General features: G+C 38.9%; 1 long non-coding RNA gene across 1 annotated transcript in view; it reads right to left on the bottom strand.

Moving 5' to 3' along the window:
- The window catches only part of LOC133563775 (uncharacterized), a 108,700-nt gene extending 96,555 nt beyond the window's left edge, over positions 1-12,145 (bottom strand). The window contains exons 1-2 of the long non-coding RNA XR_009809105.1: positions 11,941-12,145; positions 9,654-9,725 (exon numbers count right to left, since the gene is read on the bottom strand). This is a non-coding gene — a long non-coding RNA (uncharacterized LOC133563775). The remainder of the gene's footprint in view (positions 1-9,653; positions 9,726-11,940) is intronic.
- Between the last annotated feature and the right edge of the window lie 244 nt (positions 12,146-12,389).

Below are 12,389 nucleotides of genomic sequence, written 5' to 3'. Positions count from 1 at the left end.
GTCATGTGACACGAAATATAGAAAACATACTATTTACTGACAGGAAGTAGTGGTCACGTGACACGAAAGATAGAAAACATACTATTTATTGACAGGAAGTAGTGGTCACGTGACACGAAAGATAGAAAACATACTATTTACCGACAGGATGTAGTGGTCACGTGACATGAAAGATAGAAAACATACTATTTACCCACAGGAAGTAGTGGTCACGTGACATGAAAGACAGAAAACACTATTTACCGACAGGAAGTAGTGGTCACGTGACATGAAAGATAGAAAACATACTATTTACCGACAGGAAGTAGTGGTCACGTGACATGAAAGATAGAAAACATACTATTTACTGACAGGAAGTAGTGGTCATGTGACACGAAATATAGAAAACATACTATTTACTGACAGGAAGTAGTGGTCACGTGACACGAAAGATAGAAAACATACTATTTATTGACAGGAAGTAGTGGTCACGTGACACGAAAGATAGAAAACATACTATTTATTGACAGGAAGTAGTGGTCACGTGACATGAAAGATAGAAAACATACTATTTACCGGCAGGAAGTAGTGGTCACGTGACATGAAACATGGAAAACATACTATTTATTGACAGGAAGTAGTGGTCATGTGACATTAAAGATGCAAAACATACTATTTACCGACAGGAAGTAGTGGTCACGTGACATGAAAGATAGAAAACATACTATTTACCAACGGGAAGTAGTGGTCACCTGACATGAAAAATAAAAAACATACTATTTATTGACAGGAAGTAGTGGTCACCTGACATGAAAGATAGAAAACATACTATTTACCGGCAGGAAGTAGTGGTCACGTGACATGAAACATGGAAAACACTCTATTTTCTGACAGGAAGTAGTGGTCACGTGACATGAAAAATAAAAAACATACTATTTATTGACAGGAAGTAGTGGTCACCTGACATGAAAGATAGAAAACATACTATTTACCGGCAGGAAGTAGTGGTCACGTGACATGAAACATGGAAAACACTCTATTTTCTGACAGGAAGTAGTAGTCACGTGACATGAAAAATACAAAACATACTATTTACCAACAGGAAGTAGTGGTCACGTGACATGAAAGATAGAAAACATACTGTTTACCGACAGGAAGTAGTGGTCACGTGACATGAAAGACAGAAAACATACTATTTATTGACAGGAAGTAGTGGTCACGTGACATGAAACATAGAAAACATACTATTTATTGAAAGGAAGTAGTGGTCACGTGACATGAAAGATAGAAAACATACTATTTACCGACAGGAAGTAGTGGTCACGTGACATGAAAGATAGAAAACATACTATTTACCGACAGGAAGTAGTGGTCACGTGACATGAAAGATAGAAAACATACTATTTACCGACAGGAAGTAGTGGTCACGTGACATGAAAGATAGAAAACATACTATTTACCGACAGGAAGTAGTGGTCACGTGACATGAAAGTTAGAAAACATACTATTTACCGACAGGAAGTAATGGTCGCGTGACATGAAAGATAGAAAACATACTATTTACCCACAGGAAGTAGTGGTCACGTGACATGAAAGACAGAAAACACTATTTACCGGCAGGAAGTAGTGGTCACGTGACATGAAAGATAGAAAAGATACTATTTACCGACAGGAAGTAGTGGTCACGTGACATGAAAGATAGAAAACATACTATTTACTGACAGGAAGTAGTGGTCATGTGACACGAAATATAGAAAACATACTATTTACTGACAGGAAGTAGTGGTCACGTGACACGAAAGATAGAAAACATACTATTTATTGACAGGAAGTAGTGGTCACGTGACACGAAAGATAGAAAACATACTATTTACCGACAGGATGTAGTGGTCACGTGACATGAAAGATAGAAAACATACTATTTACCCACAGGAAGTAGTGGTCACGTGACATGAAAGACAGAAAACACTATTTACCGACAGGAAGTAGTAGTCACGTGACATGAAAGATAGAAAACATACTATTTACCGACAGGAAGTAGTGGTCACGTGACATGAAAGATAGAAAACATACTATTTACTGACAGGAAGTAGTGGTCATGTGACACGAAATATAGAAAACATACTATTTACTGACAGGAAGTAGTGGTCACGTGACACGAAAGATAGAAAACATACTATTTATTGACAGGAAGTAGTGGTCACGTGACATGAAAGATAGAAAACATACTATTTATTGACAGGAAGTAGTGGTCACGTGACATGAAAGATAGAAAACATACTATTTACCCACAGGAAGTAGTGGTCACATGACATGAAAGACAGAAAACACTATTTACCGACAGGAAGTAGTGGTCACGTGACATGAAACATGGAAAACATACTATTTATTGACAGGAAGTAGTGGTCATGTGACATTAAAGATGCAAAACATACTATTTACCGACAGGAAGTAGTGGTCACGTGACATGAAAGATAGAAAACATACTATTTACCAACGGGAAGTAGTGGTCACCTGACATGAAAAATAAAAAACATACTATTTATTGACAGGAAGTAGTGGTCACCTGACATGAAAGATAGAAAACATACTATTTACCGGCAGGAAGTAGTGGTCACGTGACATGAAACATGGAAAACACTCTATTTTCTGACAGGAAGTAGTGGTCACGTGACATGAAAAATAAAAAACATACTATTTATTGACAGGGAGTAGTGGTCACCTGACATGAAAGATAGAAAACATACTATTTACCGGCAGGAAGTAGTGGTCACGTGACATGAAACATGGAAAACACTCTATTTTCTGACAGGAAGTAGTAGTCACGTGACATGAAAAATACAAAACATACTATTTACCAACAGGAAGTAGTGGTCACGTGACATGAAAGATAGAAAACATACTGTTTACCGACAGGAAGTAGTGGTCACGTGACATGAAAGACAGAAAACATACTATTTATTGACAGGAAGTAGTGGTCACGTGACATGAAACATAGAAAACATACTATTTATTGAAAGGAAGTAGTGGTCACGTGACATGAAAGATAGAAAACATACTATTTACCGACAGGAAGTAGTGGTCACGTGACATGAAAGATAGAAAACATACTATTTACCGACAGGAAGTAGTGGTCACGTGACATGAAAGATAGAAAACATACTATTTACCGACAGGAAGTAGTGGTCACGTGACATGAAAGATAGAAAACATACTATTTACCGACAGGAAGTAGTGGTCACGTGACATGAAAGTTAGAAAACATACTATTTACCGACAGGAAGTAATGGTCGCGTGACATGAAAGATAGAAAACATACTATTTACCCACAGGAAGTAGTGGTCACGTGACATGAAAGACAGAAAACACTATTTACCGGCAGGAAGTAGTGGTCACGTGACATGAAAGATAGAAAAGATACTATTTACCGACAGGAAGTAGTGGTCACGTGACATGAAAGATAGAAAACATACTATTTACTGACAGGAAGTAGTGGTCATGTGACACGAAATATAGAAAACATACTATTTACTGACAGGAAGTAGTGGTCACGTGACACGAAAGATAGAAAACATACTATTTATTGACAGGAAGTAGTGGTCACGTGACACGAAAGATAGAAAACATACTATTTACCGACAGGATGTAGTGGTCACGTGACATGAAAGATAGAAAACATACTATTTACCCACAGGAAGTAGTGGTCACGTGACATGAAAGACAGAAAACACTATTTACCGACAGGAAGTAGTGGTCACGTGACATGAAAGATAGAAAACATACTATTTACCGACAGGAAGTAGTGGTCACGTGACATGAAAGATAGAAAACATACTATTTACTGACAGGAAGTAGTGGTCATGTGACACGAAATATAGAAAACATACTATTTACTGACAGGAAGTAGTGGTCACGTGACACGAAAGATAGAAAACATACTATTTATTGACAGGAAGTAGTGGTCACGTGACACGAAAGATAGAAAACATACTATTTATTGACAGGAAGTAGTGGTCACGTGACATGAAAGATAGAAAACATACTATTTACCCACAGGAAGTAGTGGTCACATGACATGAAAGACAGAAAACACTATTTACCGACAGGAAGTAGTGGTCACGTGACATGAAACATGGAAAACATACTATTTATTGACAGGAAGTAGTGGTCATGTGACATTAAAGATGCAAAACATACTATTTACCGACAGGAAGTAGTGGTCACGTGACATGAAAGATAGAAAACATACTATTTACCAACGGGAAGTAGTGGTCACCTGACATGAAAAATAAAAAACATACTATTTATTGACAGGAAGTAGTGGTCACCTGACATGAAAGATAGAAAACATACTATTTACCGGCAGGAAGTAGTGGTCACGTGACATGAAACATGGAAAACACTCTATTTTCTGACAGGAAGTAGTAGTCACGTGACATGAAAAATACAAAACATACTATTTACCAACAGGAAGTAGTGATCACGTGACATGAAAGATAGAAAACATACTGTTTACCGACAGGAAGTAGTGGTCATGTGACATGAAAGACAGAAAACATACTATTTATTGACAGGAAGTAGTGGTCATGTGACACGAAATATAGAAAACATACTATTTACTGACAGGAAGTAGTGGTCACGTGACACGAAAGATAGAAAACATACTATTTATTGACAGGAAGTAGTGGTCACGTGACACGAAAGATAGAAAACATACTATTTACCGACAGGAAGTAGTGGTCACGTGACATGAAAGATAGAAAACATACTATTTACCCACAGGAAGTAGTGGTCACGTGACATGAAAGACAGAAAACACTATTTACCGACAGGAAGTAGTGGTCACGTGACATGAAACATGGAAAACACTCTATTTTCTGACAGGAAGTAGTAGTCACGTGACATGAAAAATACAAAACATACTATTTACCAACAGGAAGTAGTGGTCACGTGACATGAAAGATAGAAAACATACTGTTTACCGACAGGAAGTAGTGGTCACGTGACATGAAAGACAGAAAACATACTATTTATTGACAGGAAGTAGTGGTCACGTGACATGAAACATAGAAAACATACTATTTATTGAAAGGAAGTAGTGGTCACGTGACATGAAAGATAGAAAACATACTATTTACCGACAGGAAGTAGTGGTCACGTGACATGAAAGACAGAAAACACTATTTACCGACAGGAAGTAGTGGTCACGTGACATGAAAGATAGAAAACATACTATTTACCGACAGGAAGTAGTGGTCACGTGACATGAAAGATAGAAAACATACTATTTACCGACAGGAAGTAGTGGTCACGTGACATGAAAGATAGAAAACATACTATTTACTGACAGGAAGTAGTGGTCATGTGACACGAAATAGAGAAAACATACTATTTCCCGACAGGAAGTAGTGGTCACGTGACATGAAAGATAGAAAACATACTATTTACCGACAGGAAGTAGTGGTCACGTGACATGAAAGATAGAAAACATACTATTTACTGACAGGAAGTAGTGGTCATGTGACATGAAAGATAGAAAACATACTATTTACCGACAGGAAGTAGTGGTCACGTGACATGAAAGATAGAAAACATACTATCGACCGGCAGGAAGTAGTGGTCATGTGACATGAAAGATAGAAAACATACTATTTACCGACAGGAAGTAGTGGTCACATGACATGAAAGATAGAAAACATACTATTTATTGACAGGAAGTAGTGGTCATGTGACATGAACGATGCAAAACATACTATTTACCGACAGGAAGTAGTGGTCACGTGACATGAAAGATAGAAAACATACTATTTACCAAGGGGAAGTAGTGGTCACGTGACATGAAAAATAAAAAACATACTATTTATTGACAGGAAGTAGTGGTCACTTAACATGAAAGATAGAAAACATACTATTTACCGGCAGGAAGTAGTGGTCACGTGACATGAAACATGGAAAACACTCCATTTTCTGACAGGAAGTAGTAGTCACGTGACATGAAAAATACAAAACATATTATTTACCAACAGGAAGTAGTGGTCACGTGACATGAAAGATAGAAAACATACTGTTTACCGACAGGAAGTAGTGGTCACGTGACATGAAAGACAGAAAACATACTATTTATTGACAGGAAGTAGTGGTCACGTGACATGAAACATAGAAAACATACTATTTATTGAAAGGAAGTAGTGGTCACGTGACATGAAAGATAGAAAACATACTATTTACCGACAGGAAGTAGTGGTCACGTGACATGAAAGACAGAAAACACTATTTACCGACAGGAAGTAGTGGTCACGTGACATGAAAGATAGAAAACATACTATTTACCGACAGGAAGTAGTGGTCACGTGACATGAAAGATAGAAAACATACTATTTACCGACAGGAAGTAGTGGTCACGTGACATGAAAGATAGAAAACATACTATTTACTGACAGGAAGTAGTGGTCATGTGACATGAAATATAGAAAACATACTATTTACTGACAGGAAGTAGTGGTCACGTGACACGAAAGATAGAAAACATACTATTTATTGACAGGAAGTAGTGGTCACGTGACACGAAAGATAGAAAACATACTATTTACCGACAGGATGTAGTGGTCACGTGACATGAAAGATAGAAAACATACTATTTACCCACAGGAAGTAGTGGTCACGTGACATGAAAGACAGAAAACACTATTTACCGACAGGAAGTAGTGGTCACGTGACATGAAAGATAGAAAACATACTATTTACCGACAGGAAGTAGTGGTCACGTGACATGAAAGATAGAAAACATACTATTTACTGACAGGAAGTAGTGGTCATGTGACATGAAAGATAGAAAACATACTATTTACCGACAGGAAGTAGTGGTCACGTGACATGAAAGATAGAAAACATACTATCGACCGGCAGGAAGTAGTGGTCATGTGACATGAAAGATAGAAAACATACTATTTACCGACAGGAAGTAGTGGTCACATGACATGAAAGATAGAAAACATACTATTTATTGACAGGAAGTAGTGGTCATGTGACATGAACGATGCAAAACATACTATTTACCGACAGGAAGTAGTGGTCACGTGACATGAAAGATAGAAAACATACTATTTACCAACGGGAAGTAGTGGTCACGTGACATGAAAAATAAAAAACATACTATTTATTGACAGGAAGTAGTGGTCACTTAACATGAAAGATAGAAAACATACTATTTACCGGCAGGAAGTAGTGGTCACGTGACATGAAACATGGAAAACACTCCATTTTCTGACAGGAAGTAGTAGTCACGTGACATGAAAAATACAAAACATACTATTTACCAACAGGAAGTAGTGGTCACGTGACATGAAAGATAGAAAACATACTGTTTACCGACAGGAAGTAGTGGTCACGTGACATGAAAGACAGAAAACATACTATTTATTGACAGGAAGTAGTGGTCACGTGACATGAAACATAGAAAACATACTATTTATTGAAAGGAAGTAGTGGTCACGTGACATGAAAGATAGAAAACATACTATTTACCGACAGGAAGTAGTGGTCACGTGACATGAAAGACAGAAAACACTATTTACCGACAGGAAGTAGTGGTCACGTGACATGAAAGATAGAAAACATACTATTTACCGACAGGAAGTAGTGGTCACGTGACATGAAAGATAGAAAACATACTATTTACCGACAGGAAGTAGTGGTCACGTGACATGAAAGATAGAAAACATACTATTTACTGACAGGAAGTAGTGGTCATGTGACATGAAATATAGAAAACATACTATTTACTGACAGGAAGTAGTGGTCACGTGACACGAAAGATAGAAAACATACTATTTATTGACAGGAAGTAGTGGTCACGTGACACGAAAGATAGAAAACATACTATTTACCGACAGGATGTAGTGGTCACGTGACATGAAAGATAGAAAACATACTATTTACCCACAGGAAGTAGTGGTCACGTGACATGAAAGACAGAAAACACTATTTACCGACAGGAAGTAGTGGTCACGTGACATGAAAGATAGAAAACATACTATTTACCGACAGGAAGTAGTGGTCACGTGACATGAAAGATAGAAAACATACTATTTACTGACAGGAAGTAGTGGTCATGTGACACGAAATATAGAAAACATACTATTTATTGACAGGAAGTAGTGGTCACGTGACACGAAAGATAGAAAACATACTATTTATTGACAGGAAGTAGTGGTCACGTGACACGAAAGATAGAAAACATACTATTTACCGACAGGATGTAGTGGTCACGTGACATGAAAGATAGAAAACATACTATTTACCCACAGGAAGTAGTGGTCACGTGACATGAAAGACAGAAAACACTATTTACTGACAGGAAGTAGTAGTCACGTGACATGAAACATGGAAAACACTCTATTTTCTGACAGGAAGTAGTAGTCACGTGACATGAAAAATACAAAACATACTATTTACCAACAGGAAGTAGTGGTCACGTGACATGAAAGATAGAAAACATACTGTTTACCGACAGGAAGTAGTGGTCACGTGACATGAAAGACAGAAAACATACTATTTATTGACAGGAAGTAGTGGTCACGTGACATGAAACATAGAAAACATACTATTTATTGAAAGGAAGTAGTGGTCACGTGACATGAAAGATAGAAAACATACTATTTACCGACAGGAAGTAGTGGTCACGTGACATGAAAGACAGAAAACACTATTTACCGACAGGAAGTAGTGGTCACGTGACATGAAAGATAGAAAACATACTATTTACCGACAGGAAGTAGTGGTCACGTGACATGAAAGATAGAAAACATACTATTTACCGACAGGAAGTAGTGGTCACGTGACATGAAAGATAGAAAACATACTATTTACTGACAGGAAGTAGTGGTCATGTGACACGAAATATAGAAAACATACTATTTACTGACAGGAAGTAGTGGTCACGTGACACGAAAGATAGAAAACATACTATTTATTGACAGGAAGTAGTGGTCACGTGACACGAAAGATAGAAAACATACTATTTACCGACAGGATGTAGTGGTCACGTGACATGAAAGATAGAAAACATACTATTTACCCACAGGAAGTAGTGGTCACGTGACATGAAAGACAGAAAACACTATTTACCGACAGGAAGTAGTGGTCACGTGACATGAAAGATAGAAAACAGACTATTTACCGACAGGAAGTAGTGGTCACGTGACATGAAAGATAGAAAACCTACTATTTACTCACAGGAAGTAGTGGTCATGTGACACGAAATATAGAAAACATACTATTTACTAACAGGAAGTAGTGGTCACGTGACACGAAAGATAGAAAACATACTATTTATTGACAGGAAGTAGTGGTCACGTGACACGAAAGATAGAAAACATACTATTTACCGACAGGATGTAGTGGTCACGTGACATGAAAGATAGAAAACATACCATTTACCCACAGGAAGTAGTGGTCACGTGACATGAAAGACAGAAAACGCTATTTACCGACAGGAAGTAGTGGTCACGTGACATGAAAGATAGAAAACATACTATTTACCGACAGGAAGTAGTGGTCACGTGACATGAAAGATAGAAAACATACTATTTACTGACAGGAAGTAGTGGTCAATTGACATGAAAGATAGAAAACAGCCTATTTACCCACAGGAAGTACACAACGTTTGGACACACCTTCTCCTTCTGATGCTCCCAACCCCTTTGATCAAGCGAGACATTCCACTCATCAACCCTGACAAGGCACACCTGTGAAGTGAAAACCATTCCAGGTGACTACCTCTGGAAGCTGATGGAGAGAATGCCCAGAGTGTGCAAAGCATTAATCAGAGCAAATGGTGGATATCGCCTTGTCTCTGCTCTGCCTGAGTCTCGCAGGCCGGTTCTGGACACTGACACTGATACGAGACGATTTCCCTTCGCACAGATAGAAAAGTAAAACTTCAGCACAATTGATAATAACTATAGCAACGGCCTTTAAGCATAAGAGTTGTGTGATAACTTACACATAATTCATTTTAACACCTTTTGACAAAATTTGTGCATTTCAGCTAAATTTGTTGGTTTTCTGACATGGACTTGTTTCTTCAGCATTGTCAGGACTTTGGGAAGGCCATTCTAAAACCTTCATTCTAGCTTGATTTAACCATTCCTTTACTACTTCTGACGTGTGTTTGGGGTCCTGTTGGAACACCCAACTTCGACCTAACCTCCGGGCTGATGATTTTAGCTTGTCCTGAAGAATTCGGAGCTAATCCTCCTTTTTCATTGTCCCATTTACTCTCTGTTAAGCACCAGCAATATGTTTGGAAGAGAAAAGGTGAGGCCTTTAATCCCAGGAACACCATCCCTACCGTCAAGCATGGTGGTGGTAGTATTATGCTCTGGGCCTGTTTTGCTGCCAGTGGAACTGGTGCTTTACAGAGAGTAAATGGGACAATAAAAAAGGAGGATTACCTCCAAATTCTTCAGGACAAGCTAAAATCATCAGCCCGGAGGTTGGGTCTTGGGCCATTAGGACAATGACCCCAAACACACCTTAAAGTGGTAAAGGAACGGCTAAATCAGGCTAGAATGGAAGTGTTAAAATGGCCTTTCCAAAGTCCTGACTTAAACATGTGGACAATGCTGAAGAAACAAGTCCATGTCAGAAAAGCAACACATTTTGCTGAACTGCACCAATTTTGTCAATAGGAGTGGTTAAAAATTCAAGCAGAAGCTTGTGGATGGCCACCAAAAGCACCTTATTGCAATAAATTCATAAAAGAAGCAAACTTCATGAATGTTTTTTGTGAGCAACAAGTATGTGCTCCAATCACTTCATCACAAAAAAATAAGAGTTGTAGAAATGATTGGAAACTCAAGACAGCCATGACATCATGTTCTTTACAAGTGTACGTACACTTTTGACCAGGACTGTATATATAGTACCTACAAGAGTACAGTATTTCCTTGAATTGCCGCCGGGGCGCAAATTAATTTCAAACCTCTTCTCACTCAAGCGTTTACCAAAGGCATGCAGTAAATTTAGGCCTGCGCTTATACATTTGAGTGTGATGTAAGGATACCATCATGAAAAGCACATTTAATAAAAAAAAACTTTATTATGGTCTTACCTTTAATTATAAATAAAGTCCATGCGCAGTTCCTTCTGATCAAAAGCATCGATAACTTGTTTATAGAAGTCTTCCTTATCTTTCTTCAGTTTTAAAAGTCTCTCTGTCTCGATGGAGATCTTCCTTTACTACTTCCTGCTTCGGTTGAAAGTCCAGTTTAGAGAATTGTTTTATTTTAGATATGTAATCCTCCATGTTAAAAGTGCAAGCGAGAAGAAAAAATAAACGATCGCTGCTCACGCTTGCTGCTTGTTGTCACTTCTTCTGCAGCCGAGTAGTCGCAAGAAGGATCACTAGCGCCCTCTACCACCAGGAGGCGGGAGTCATTTAATAACTCATATTTGACACACGCAGCTACGGTATATTAATAAAACATAACTGCTTACTGTTCTTTTTAGCATATTCAATAGCTTGGACCTTGAATCCTACTGAATAGCTCTTAATCTTCTTCCCTATATGCGATTTCAAATTATTGAAATCAGCCTCCTCCATTTTGAAAATGATGACAGGTGAAGTGTCACTCGTGACGTGACGAGTTTGACCCTGTGGAAATTCTAGGTATATGCTAAGTATTTTACGAAACGAGTTTGACCCGGCGGAAATTCTAGACATGCGCTAATAAAATTAATATTTTGCGAAACAAGTTTGACTTGGCAGTAATTCTAGGCAGGCGCATAATATATACCCGGCGGCAATTCAAGGAAATACGGTATACCAGTATCGATACCATTTTGGTATCGGTAAAATCCTACTGATAGTCATCAATAGTGGTGCACTTCAGACAACCTCTGTCATACGGTTTCAGCTCAACATTTCTCACTAGTTACTTAGGAAACAAGACTGCTGACCTCCGTTTGACCTCCGTCTCCCGTTTTTATCTCAGTGACCGCCATTGTCCACTCCGTGAAATACTGCGGGCAGCAATATCTCTTTGACCTTTCACGGAATGCCGGAAAATATGATTGGCAAGGCGGCGGCCGAGCGTTGTCAAAGGTGCATTGCTCAAATTCTCACTGATTTCTCAATGAACTTGGCTCTTGTTGCTCCCCCTGCGGCGTGCCACCCCGGGCCGAGCCTTGGCGGTTTGTGTGCGCGTCTCGACAAAGGCCAGCGTCATGAGTGCACTGCGGCGCGAGAGCGGACGGAAACCAGCGAGCTGTTTGAGGTAGGCGCAGTGCAAACACAGACAGCGCACGGGTCTTTGTGTGAGGCGCAGTGCACAATGTAGCAAACATTCACACGGCAAACACTCCCAGCTGGTCGGGGCCAGCGTGTGTGTGTGTGTGTGTGTGTGTGT

The sequence above is a fragment of the Nerophis ophidion genome, linkage group LG12, assembly GCF_033978795.1.
Source record: "Nerophis ophidion isolate RoL-2023_Sa linkage group LG12, RoL_Noph_v1.0, whole genome shotgun sequence".
NCBI classification, from domain to species: Eukaryota; Metazoa; Chordata; class Actinopteri; order Syngnathiformes; family Syngnathidae; genus Nerophis; species Nerophis ophidion.
The sequence above is the reverse complement of the archived record's forward strand: the minus strand, read 5'-3'. Positions and strand labels throughout refer to the sequence as shown.